Genomic DNA, 13,134 nt, shown 5'->3' on the forward strand with positions numbered 1-13,134 from the left:
ATGGTGAGAAAAGGAAGAGGAAAGACATTTCAATTCTCTCTTCCCTTTTGTTATCTCAACTCAGTAACACCTTATGCAACAGGTCTGGGTTTTGTTTAAATTGAGACTGTGAAAGTTTCCTGACTGTAAAACTGTAACAATAAGAAGTACTTGTGATCTTTTGAAGATACTTTTCTTTTTAGCGGAAAAAAATATATATATGCAGGAAAGTTTGTACTAGAACAGCGAGTTAAAGCTTTTTCAATACAGAGTCAGGATATTTCTTTTTCCTAACATAATAAAAGGTGTGACAAAACTAGTGGTATCACAAAAGTCTGATCTGGGAGAACATTGCAGGGTGAAACTGGACAGGTTCATTGCTAACCTGAAGACACTAACACAAGGAGTCAGGAAGACTCAAACACAGCAGCATCAGACCTCACTTCATTGAGAGTATTCCTATTTCTTTGCCTCCTGTTTGCAATGGACAAAGCGTGAGTGTGTTGTCAGCTGACATCCCTCAGCTGGCCATGGCCACTTGTGTAGGAGCAGAAACTCTTTTGCATGTCAGAGTCTTAACATCAGTTTAACTCTCTTTTTTTCCCCCTCTGAGAGCCTTTCATTCCTCCTTACCACTTGTGCAGCAGGCTCCTGGAAATTATCTGAACTGCAGGTGCAAACCAGGAGAGAGTCAGGCCTTAGTTTGGCAACTGCTTGAACCATCTGTGAAAGAGAGTGGCTGGCTCTGCTGGTGTCCCTGGCTGCTGACCTCCCCTCTCCAAGTTTTTAAAGTCTGTCAATTCTATGAAATGTATTTTGCTACACTTCCTGGTGATGGATTTTTTGGCCTAAATTCACTGTCTGTCTTTGAGAAAATGGTACTGAAAGAGTTAAAGTTAGTGTTCCTTTCTTGTGCCTCCTTATGAGGCTTATGAGATAAGAAAATCGTAAGTGTCTATGTGGAGTAAAACAAGGGCAAAAGATCTTGTGGTGGCTATCCAACAGGCTATGCAACAGCCCTTGAACTTTGACACTCCCCTATGCCCTACCCCTTCATGCCTCACTTCTGTCAGGAGTGGCTGCAAGTGTGTCACCCCTCACTGCCCCTGTTCCTGGGGGCCAGGGAGGGCAAATAGCTGGGTACTTTCAAGAGCTGGAGGTCATGTACCTTGTTTACAAAGGTTTCTCTTTCTTTATTACTGAGCTAGTGCAGCTTTTTGTTCCTATTCCAGCTAATGGATTTTGTGGCACTTCATTTGGTTAATCAGTTAGCAGTGGTTAAACAGGGGAAAGATAAATGGCAGCCTGAGTAACGTCATCATGGTTTCTGCTAGTGGAAAGGAGTTTTTTGCCAGAGAAACCTCTTGTGAAATGTGAGAATTGAACTATAAGCACAGAATTTACCATGCTTTAAAATCCCCTTTTGAGTGCTCACTTCCTCCATAGGCTGGAGTTGTTGAAGAGGTTACCATTCCTAGACAGTTCCCAGTCACCATCAGGGTTGTCTTCTGCCAAAGGCTACCACCTCCCCTCCCTATCTGTAAGCTGCTCACTCAATTCCTCCCAAACCTGCTTTGGCCAAAGTCAACCAGAGCAGCTTAAGCAGTTTAAATAGTAGAAGTCGGCTGCACTGGTTTGTTTTGGCTGAAATGGATTAGGGGAAACCCAAGTCATCAGATGGGAAGTGAGGTGATGACTTTTTCATGGACAGCTTTAGGGGCAGTGGGAAGATGGGCCTAATCTGCTTTCAGAGCAGACTTGTGTATCAGACATAACTGCTACGGACTGTTCTTCAGGGTATTTAAAAGTGGACGTGTTGCTGAGATACTCACATTGAAACATTCATAGCATTTTTAGATACCACTTCCTTGTTGGCATGGAGAGCAGGGTACAGCAGTCAAGAGAAGCACAGGTTTGTGGGAGAGCAGAAATGGGAACATGAGGATTTGGAAACCAATAGCTATAGATTACATAAGACTCAGGGTGGGGAAAGAGCAGAAGAGAGAAAAGTTTATGGCTATAGATCAGTGGGAGATCACAGAGCTCAGTCCAGAGAGAAGGGATTTGAGCAGCGTGAGAAACACAGGCATCAAAGATGTGGGGTGGCGAGTAGCAATGCTCAGAGGCAAACAGTAATCCTTTCCTTCCACGTGTGCCTTGGACCTTGGAAGTTCTATCCCTCTGGAAAATGGTTAAATGAGAATAGCCTCACTATGTCACTGCAGGTGGTTTTCATAGTTCAGCTTCTCTGTAGCTTCTCTAGGACTGCCAGATTCACAGCCTATCCAATAAGCTGCAGGGGTATGCAAGTGGAGGGGTCTAGGTTTGATGCAGATATGGGGTTTGGGCTGGAATATAAGACAAGATAACACAATATTCTTGTTCTCTGTAGGACAACAGTGGGTGATTTCAAGCAATGAAAGAGAAAATAAGAATTATGTTAACTGGAGCAGCAGAAAGTACATAGAAAAAGGAAGGAGAGCATCAGCTGTTTGCTTCCCTGTAAATCCTTACTTCATAAACCCTGTATCCATTACTCAATAGAAATGTACATTATTTCTATCTTTACAATCTTTGTAGAGATACTCTTTATTTTTGTAAGCCTTCTGTGGGACAGAGTAACATCATGAAACCGTGTTTTATGGATGTAAATAAAGACTGAGTTAGATGTTAAATGTTAGAGTTAGTTAAATGTAAGACTGAGTTACTGGGATGAAGTAACTCATCTGCGGTAGTATAGCAAGATGGTTACAGATCAGAGAACTGAACCAAGTTCTCTTAAATTTCAAATCTAACCACTAATTCATCATTTTCCCTCTACTCTCTTGCATCTCAGAGAAGAAATATTAACTTTGGTTTTACTTACCTGCACAGGCAATTATTAAAATTAAGCACTTGCACAAAAACTTGTTGGCTTAGCTTGCAGTTAAGGGACACACAAACACACAAAGGCTATAGGCAGATATATAACATAAGACAGTGTGAAAAGACAAAGGAAGAAGTAACACTTTCTGATTCTAGGGATGGCCTTTATGAAGCGTAGGGAGTTTTGCTAAAATTCTAGTAATCTTAAACAGAAAGAAAAGTTACTATTTTGATGGTCAAGCCACTTCTCTATGAAACACCAAGATGAAGTTTCAAGGAGGCATTTGAAATTTGAGATCTTAATAAATATTATTTACAGAAAAGGAGCATAATAACATGTTGTCATCAGGAAACAGAATAATGAAATACTGTTCTCAAGAAACAGCAAGTTCAGACAAATCTAGAGCAACTGAAAAATTTAACTAGTAACATTTCTTGCTTTCCAGTATATCAGAAGAGAGAATATTTAAATAACAACAACAAAAAAGTTGATACATTAAAAAAGATCACAAACACATTCCAGAAATTAAGATAGTTGTCACAATAAACACCCACCTCACTTACTTTTTGCTCTTACTCACTGTTAATTCACTTGTCTGTAGGCTGGTACACTTCGATTGAAACGAACTGGTAATGGGCTGTAAGCACAGATGGTGTAAATCATCATTGCTCAACTTACACCTCAGTTGCTATGCAAATTTATACTATCTGGAGAATGGCTTTGTGTGTTCATGTTTTGTTTGTGGCCAATGATGAATCAGAAGTAAAATGTATTTGTGTTTATTATGAGGGCAGCTTAAAATGCATGAGGTCTTTGACAATTCATATCCTTCTTTTTAACTGCTTGAGTACTTCAAATTATGTGGGATATAGTAATTACCAGCCTTAAATAAATTTTAGTCTTCCTGTTTTTCTAATAATGAAGTATTTTCTTAGGAATACCAAGGATATGATAAAAAAAGTACAGCATTCTTAACAAGCTTTAAAGTTGTGATATGTGAAATGTCATCTGGCTCAATATAAACCATTAAGTACAAAGTTACTGTCTTGACAGCGTGCTAAAGTAAGCTCACAATCAAGAAAATAGTTTAAAAGTCTGAATGTAGAAAGAGAATGTATAACTTGTCGTAATGAAGACCAGTTTATTTATGTTTATTTATTTTAAAGTATTTTCTTTTCAACATATATACACAGGAAAGGAAAATTTCAGGCAGTTTTAGAGCCTTTAGCATTTCTCATAATCCATTTTGTTGTTTCTGCCAACTTCTAACATCTTCTGACACTTAAAGGTATCCTAAACATTGTGGATTTGATAGGCTGCTGTTTATTTAATTCTAAAGTGCACTTTGGGTGTTGCAGTCATATGCCAGTGAAACTCCATTGTTATTCAAATGGATTGTGAAAGAGATTTTGATTCCATGGGGTCATTAAAATGTACTTAATAGATAAAAAGAGCCTAATATGAAAAAGGAAAAAAGACTTTTGTCCATAATGGACATTAAAAATAAACTTGAGTAGTGAAAGGGGAAAGAAAACCAAGTTAATTACTATTTGTTGTTGCTGTGGGAAAGAAGGGCATAAACACCACAGTGACCTTCATTTATAAGCTCTCATTCATATAAACTTTTAAGTGGATAGCACCCAGAACATTAATATTTTGGCCTAACAGTAATAACATTCTTTGGATAAAAGACTGGTAACTGAATAGAATCTTATTTGTTGAATGCACTGGTCAGAAAATTGTCAGTCTAAGATTAGGTCAATGTTCAACAACAGATAACAGAGTTTGTCAAGAAAGACAGGTGAAAATATCAGGTTACAGAGAAAAGAAGCATGTGAAAATTTCAGAGCATGTCTTTTTTTGGTTTTGTTTTTTTGGTGGGTTTTTTTTTGTTGTTGTTTTTGGTTTTGTTTTTTTTTAGATGCGAGGTGGAGATGAGGTGAAGGACTGCTGCTTAATTTTTATATTGCCTTATTGACTACTACCCTTCCATGGTCAGGAACAAGCAGGCTTCTGTGTGTTAGACATGGGTAAAAGTCTTTTCACTCTGCAGAGGTGTTGAAAATCTTGCAAGAGCATATCTGCTTCATAGCAGTTTACCACTTGTTCTCCTTGTAGCCAGGGAAGAATCATGATAGTATTAAAAACTTTTAAAATCCTAGTTTATATTCAGCCTGCAAAAAGAAGGGGAGAAAATCAATGAGGGTGAATCACAGGGCTGCAAATATGTTTTGGTTTTTTTCTTTTTTGAAGGTCTGCCTCAGACTTCTCATGACTTATTTGAAGCTGCTTGTGTTTACCTCTGATATAAATTTGGCTTGTTGTCTCTTCAGTCACTAAAAATTGTTTCAAGCCATTGATCAAGTGATGATGAGTTCCAGATAAAGTTATGCTGAAGAATGTGCCTCTTCATGACCATTTAAAATCTAAATGGGATATTATGAAATCAAATGGGGCAGAAATTTTTTTAAGAGGGGGAATTTCAAGTAGAGGACGTGACTTTCCAAGACATTTTTTCTCAGCAGCTGTGTAAGCTCAGAAGAACTTCCTAGACAGGAACATATGAGGACAGTCTTTTGTGAGCCAGTCAGTGGAGACATTTGTGGGAAAATGGTGAATGCAATTTGAGTTCCAGAATATAAAAGGAAAATGAAGCCCCTGTTAGAAGGGCCTGTCTAATTACTAAGTTGCAGAAATTATATGTTTATTCATCTGTTATTTTGCAGTAGGATCTACAATTAAATTATGTCAGCCACAGTTTTAGAAAAATGGCTATTATAACTGATGATTCATTTAAAATACCTTCTTACCATCTAAGCCAGCAGGACAGCAGGCTGCAGTTGTACTAACACTGAAAGCTGAAAAAAGAATACAGTCCCCCTTTGGGGTTAACAGCATGTGAACAAAGGCTTCAGCCACCGGAGAAGAGATGGCAACATAGGAACAAGGCTGCCCAGCAAGTGGTAGAGAAAGAGTGAACCAACATCTGTCAGTGACATGGGTGTCCAGAGCTTGGGAAGGTACAGGCAGGTGCCTTGGCTGAGCATCTATCAGGTGATGCTCTACCTCACAGTTTCCTGCCCTCTACTTCTTTCTGTGTGGTCCTGACACTTCCCTTCCTGTGGATCTGGCATTGTTATAATGCAACATGAGCCAGTCTGTCTTACCAATCCAACAGAAGTAGAGCGAGTTACTCTTTTTGCCAGTTATTCAGTTGACATCTGTTGTCTGAAAATAGAGAAAAGCTCTTTAGAATGAGAGTGGTCAAACACTGCAACAGGTGCCTAGAGAGGCTTCCCTCTCCTTGGATACAGTGCTGGAATGGACAAGGTCCCAAGTCAGCTGATCTAACTTTGGAGCTGGACTGAATGTTGAGGTTGGCTCTGCTGTGAACAGGGAGTTAGACCAGCTTGCCTCCAGAGGTCCCTTTCAACCTGATTTGTTATATGGGGCAGTCATAATTCCTATATCTTGTCTTATTTTATATCAAGAAATCTCAGTGCATCAGTGTCCCTGGCTGAAACTTTATTGATCAAGCATCAGGATAGTCCTGTCACTATTATGAAATGTCAGTGTATTAAATTCTATGTTTAAATTGTTATGAACAAAGGGATTCCAGGAGGAAGTCAGTTCTTCTCAAAAATAGATACTGTAAGGTTAATCCTATTATTGCTACACCAAGTATTCTAAATTTAGATTTTTGAAGATGAATTTATACTGTAAAATTACTAAAGTATCATGTACACAATTAAAGTTTACAAGCAAGCTTTACTTTATATTAAAGAGAGACTGCAATAATCATACATTAATACACAATGTATTTTAACTGATTCATCTCAGTGGGTATTAAAACCACACTTAGATCTTGTCTCTGCTTTGCCTCTCTGGGGCATGCCTGTGTTGCAGTAAGACTTGTGGATTTTATAGGACAGATAAAAGTTGGTGTTGTGCTTAGCAGTTGGATATTTTTATGGTAGCAAATCACATTTACATCCATAGGAAGGCCCTTTGACATTGGTAAAGGTGTGAAAAAAGGCCCTGGATTAAAATGAGTCAAGGCCGTATATATGTAATTTAAGGAATGAAGGTGTGAAATCCTTCAACAACACCACCACCAAAATCCATAGTAACAAATGGAAAAACAAATATATCTTAAAAAAATCCCAGTCTTATTCTGAATGACATACCTCACTCTCCATAGCTGTTCTTAAGTTGACGGTGTAGCTGCACAGGGTATGTTTACCTCTAGTTAAATGTTTCTCAGCACTTCTGGAGTGGTGCAAAAAGGCTGTATTGTATTTGTTTCTTCTCAGTTGTGCAGCCAGATTGTGAAATGTATAAGCCAAAACATACAAAGACTAAGCAGCAAAGCCATCTAAATTGTTTATGGATGATTTGTTGTGCCAAGGAGCTTTATAATTTTTTGAAATTATTGTCATACAGACTGGCAGCAGTACAGATTCAGGAACACCTGTCTTTTCCCCAATCCATAAGGCATCTGTTTTGTTATCAGTAGTTTACACAGGTATGCTCAAGCAGCTTGAGACTCTTGTCTTTCAAACAGACTTTTCAGTAGGTATGTGCTTCCTAATGGCACTTCAATGTATTTTGATGGGAACACAGCTATAGAATCCACATTGTGTTCAGAGAGGAGGGCAAACAACCCTGTAAATTTTCTGACACCAGGGATTTGGACCTGAGAGGTGCTGGACAGATCATATGTGTTACCCTACAGTACCCACCAAATACATGTGTTGCAGATAAATTTGCCTTAGTACTTGCCTGCAAAGATTGTGTCTACCCAGTGAGAATCTGTACCACACTGGTAGTGAGTGTAGCCTGTCTGGCACTACATGTTCTTTGCTAAGAGTGTTTTTCTTGATTCAGTGAGTTATTCCAGGAATGTATACAATGGCACTTTACTGGGATTCACTGTGATTTCCTGTCTCACAGGATGCTCTGTGACGCATCCATTGAAAGTAGTAGTCTGCTGCCAAAACTGATGAAAGATCATCAGGAATTGAGGCAGACAGGACCTTCAGTGTAACTCATAAATTCCAATTTCGTTCTTTGAATTGATGTGTAGGACACCAGTCACCAACCTAAGTTGTGAAACAGCCATTCTTTCTTGAAACTAGAAACTAGGAATTAAAAAATAATTTGTTTTGTTTAGACTTAATTTTCAAAATCCCAGTTGTCTCTAAAACATGGTGCATCTAATCACTGGTTTAGAGCAACTTAAGATCTCATTTTCCAGGAGTGGATCTGTGCTGCCTCACAGCTTCTATACTCAGTTAAAAATGATGTCAAAGTGGGAGTCAAATACTGGCACCAGAAAGCAGGCAATTGCATCTTGGTTTTATTCTACATTTGTGAGTCCCTCTTGTGCCTTCCACAGGAAGAAGAGTGAGCTTGTAAGAGATTCTGCCCCATGAAGCTCCACATGGAGCAGAGCCAATAAGAATCAAGTTTGCTCTTTGACTACACAGTCCAGTACAAACAGACATAATAATCCAGTTTATTTTGGATGATTGATTAATGGGGACATTGCTCATATACCCAATGCATGACATTTCCTATTGTTCATATCATTTGAGAGTTAAAGGATATAAATACTTAGGAATTTCCCAGCAGTTTGGTTGCCACCTGTCTGCTGAACACATTAAAGGGGGAAAAGGATGAGTTGTATTCCATTTAAGAATGCTGTAGCTATCTGAGCAACTCCAAATAACTTTTCTGACACAGTCAAGGGAAAATTTTCCCTTGCAGGGAAAATAGCACTCTCAAATACAGATTCAGCAGTAAGGTCTTTTTCACCTGACACAGCTAGAGATTTAAAGGATGTTAACAAAGGCAGAGGTGGTGGGAAGGGAGTGATGGCACTGAAGGAATTGTACAGTGCTCTGAAGATGTTGTTTCTTTCTATAAGACAAGTCATGAGAGAGCTAAGGCCTCTATGTATGCAATCAAAGTGAACATTTAGCAAACAGCTGTCAATCTCTGCATAAATTCATCATTTCCTTGGTTAATGTTTATACCTGGCATTGTAACAGTTAGTTAATAAATAGCTCATTTGCATGAAGAACTGGAGATGGTAAAACCAAAAAAATATCTGCAAGAAGCACACATGCAAATCCCCCACCTGCATTTCTTTTTGTGAAACATCTGTTGAACTGATTGCAAAGCTATTCTGCAGCATGACATCATTCAATTCTATGAAATGACTACCAATGGATCTGCTCACAGCATCTATAATTAGCTCCTTACCTTTAAGGTTCAAGTATTTATGTGCATTTGTAGTCAATCTTCTTAGTTGTTATTATCTTAGTTGTAGATTTTTGATCTGGTAATTTGAGAACTATCAGCAGTCTGACTTGCAAATTTAAATGCCATTTCTTCCAGTGATGCCAAGATCAAAGTGAGCAGAGTTAGAGGCATATGCCTGACTGAGGAGTTTAACAGAACTCTCATCTTTAGTTTAGTTTTGTACCTAAATTACTCCAAATACCGGGGAAGCCATTCGAATTTGCTTTGAGTTACGAGAGAGAAGCACAGGGGTATTTACATTCATTGTTTAGGTGTCAATAGTACTTCTCAAGGAATCTGACAAAGCATCAGGTTGTGTGAAAGTAGAAAAAGAAATTTAAGAGTGTTTGCACTTTTTTAGTGGGTTGCACCTGGCCCACCTGATAGGCAAATTTTTGCAAGCTCGGTGAAATAAAATGCAAAATTTGATCAGCCTATTTTTTTAAATACATGCTTAAAAGTAACATTCTCTAAAACCAACCTATCCATGTGAGACAAACTGTGGCAGTCCCAATCACGTTAAAAAAAGTGTTATCTGCTATTGTACTTACACTTTCATCTACCTGGAGCCTTCTCCAGGCTGAACAACTCCACCTCTCTCCAAAGGAAGGGAAAAGTTGGTGGATTTTTTTCAGGAGATACTGGTGAAATGGGAGCTCTGGGACATTTCAGGACGATTTTGGGAGCCGTGAAGAAGGGAGCTGACAACAGGTTAAGGGATAACAGTTCTTTTTTCAGTTTATTTCCGAAACAACCCACTTTTATTTCCCCTGTGTGAATATGGATGGGTGAGGCAGGCAGCCTGCCACCTCCCAGGAACTTGCCCCATATTTTCCCTGTTGCATTGAAATAGCCCTGTGAATGAGTGTATTTTTTCCAGGAGTGTATCCCTCATTTATGTTTATTACAAATTAATGCAACACTTTTTGCAGTGCAGATTTGATTCTGTAAGTAACTCCTGTTCACATTAGCAGTCTCATTAAATACAAACCTCATTAAACACAAATACAAGGCTTATGGGCAGCTACAGCAACACAGGAAATCCAATACACAAACAGAGTTGCAAACCAGAAGTTAGCTGGTATGATGCTGACTTAAGATGGGGTGAGCAGTATAGACCAGGGCAAAGTGCTGTATGGGATACCCTAACCCTTCACATGAGGGACAATGGCATTTCTGAAAGTAGTCAAGGTCATCATGGAAGTACTCTGACCCAGTTACAGTGCAGATCCAGCTTGCCATACAAGTCCTTCAGTTTTTGCTCAAGCTGTGCAGAATCCTTGTTTATGCCCTTGGACAAGACAACAGTGTCGGACTTAGATTAGTAAATGTTTTGAATGTGAGCCCAGCCCACGCCACAGAATCTGGGGCTGGACAAAAGTGTTTGAAATTATTTTATATCTTGTGGAAAGCAACCAGAAATGCTCTTACCAGAAAAGCCAGCTACTGCCTCTAGTAGGTATGCATATGCAGACATATTTGTTTGCGTAGGCCAAAGGGGAGTAGCATGTTGCAAAATATTTTAAGAACCAAAAAAAAGAGACACTGAGCTGAAGTGGATTTTTAAACCTCTTGAGAATGAACAATATGCCTTTTTAGCAAACCAGTTGTGTATAGAGATCAATGTACACAATTAAAAGACTAAACCTGCTGTAAGTTCACCTCAAGTATTTAATGAATTTCACATGATCCACCCACTTTTTTTCTGTACCTCTGCAATTACCATATCAGCAGCAATAATTCTGTTGTTCAAGTGCCAGAAACAACATGGCTCTCACGTTCCTGAATGTGGCATATTGTGCTGTTCTGTTTGTTTGTTGTTTCAGAACAAGATTAAATTTTACTCACTTGCACACCTCACTGAACTTTAACCCACTCTTCATCATCTTCTTAATCAGTGATTTGTTTGTCTTTATCCTTGGCTCTCAGTTTCTTATATTTAAATTTTGTATGAAATCCATATTACTCAAATGATTTTTGGAACCATTTTTAGCTTTCACCTCTGATCATATCTGGAACTACCAATCATATGTGTGAAGCATAGGATCATCTGACTTCTTTTTCTCCCTTCCACAAACTAGAAAATATGAAGTAGCTCCTTTCCATCTGCAGCATAAATATTTTAAGGGAATATTTTAATTTAAAGATACTCTTCAGCAATATAAAAGCATTATGAGCGCTGTCTCAAGATTTTGCTTATGTGGGAAATTTAGTTTGGCTAGATAAAGCAGTAACTTTTCTGCCTGTGTGTATGCACATGACAAGAGCAGATTATTCAAAATTATCTTATTTCTAGTCCATTTTACTTGAGAAGTACATTTACAATAGCTAAACAGGATGGACTCCCCTTGTATATGTGACTTCATGCACTTGCAATTACAGAAGGTGCTCATCTTGTAACAAAGCAGAATTTAGCAAATATGAGAGTAGCCTCCTTATCAACATTTAATTATACAGTGTATAGGAAGTAGTTGCAGATCAGGCTTCCAATGTGCTGTGCTTTGTTCAAACACTGATTAGGTTTTGAAAACTAACTTTCAAAGAACATTTGTTTTAAACGGAATTTTCTTTTAATCATACCAATGCGGTGATCAATCACTGTACTTGTGAACATGTGCTGTTCATGTGCCTACCAAGGTCTTCCAGGTCTTTAGCATATATAGCTGATTTCTCTAATGTAAGAAAAAATATACAAACCAACAACAAACAGTTATACTTTTATCTTAGTTATATAAACAACAATAAGATATAGAATATTAGGTAAATAAACTTTTTTTTGGTCACTGTTCATTTATAAATACTTTAACTGGTGGGTTTAAATGACAAGTTAAAGGTGTTCTCTGTCTCAGTATGAACAGTCTACAAATTGAAAGAGAGTGAATTTCTTCTATTTCCAGAAATATTTGTTAGGTATCATATTAGAGAATGCAGAAAAGTGCGATTTCTCTATCAGTTCCACAAAAAAAAACCCCTCAAAACCCAAGGGATTGAAAGACAGGCTGTTCTTGCACAGTCTTTGCCCCATGGCAAATGAGTTAGCATCTCTGATAAAGCAATTAACATCTCAGTACATTTGGAAAACAAACAAGAGAATATCTTTGCTTTATCTTTGCCTTCACATCCATAAATGAACTTATCTCAAAGTCTGACTCTCTGAAGACTCCGCAAATGTACAGTAGAGCAATTTCAGCAAAATGCTTGATACCAAAAGATTGGAAAATTTATTCTTATTTCAGGCAGGATTTCAGAGGAACAGATTTTGAATTGCCTGAATTAACACATTTACAGACTAAGGAAGAATAAACACCCTGTTGGGATGTGTTGAAATGCAAGCACATGGTGCAAAATCACCCTGTGAGTTCTATCTCTTTTTAGTCACACTGACATAAGCAATGTTTTTTAAGCTATTGCCTGATTGCCAAACTCACTTTTGTTATCTCCCCAAAAGTCCTTCTGGATCTCAGTACAACCTTTCTTTTAACAAATATTACTAATTTCATCAGGGACCTGTCAATTGTTATTGCACAAAACAATCAGTGACAATGAATGTAACACAATGTAGGATTTCCTTGGTGTACATCACTGTGGTTTAAATGTTTAAACTGTTAAAATAAGTTTAAAATGTCATCATCTTATGCTTTCTCTGTATGTACATATATATACATATATTAAAATAATACCGAATTCCAGTCACAATTGTTCTTTCTGACAGACTCCCACTCAACCTGCATGTCCGAATTCATCCAGGAGGACAGCAGAGCCAGAGTGGAAAAACAGACTGAAATGCATAGTTTGAGTTGCTCCCTGCTAACAGACAGAAGCTCTTAAGTGCTGGGGCAGGGAATTTGTGCTTTGTTCTGGTCAGAAGCTTTGAGTTCTCCTTCTTACGTGATATAAAGCAGGATGGCTAGTGTGGGGCAATCTAGTGGGAAAAAAAATGATGCAGCTATAACTTTAATTTGCTGGTTAAAAGGATTCTGGTC

The sequence above is a fragment of the Pseudopodoces humilis genome, chromosome 5 (genome assembly GCF_049639895.1).
Source record: "Pseudopodoces humilis isolate 2021_Gansu_Grassland_sample_001 chromosome 5, ASM4963989v1, whole genome shotgun sequence".
NCBI classification, from domain to species: domain Eukaryota; kingdom Metazoa; phylum Chordata; class Aves; order Passeriformes; family Paridae; genus Pseudopodoces; species Pseudopodoces humilis.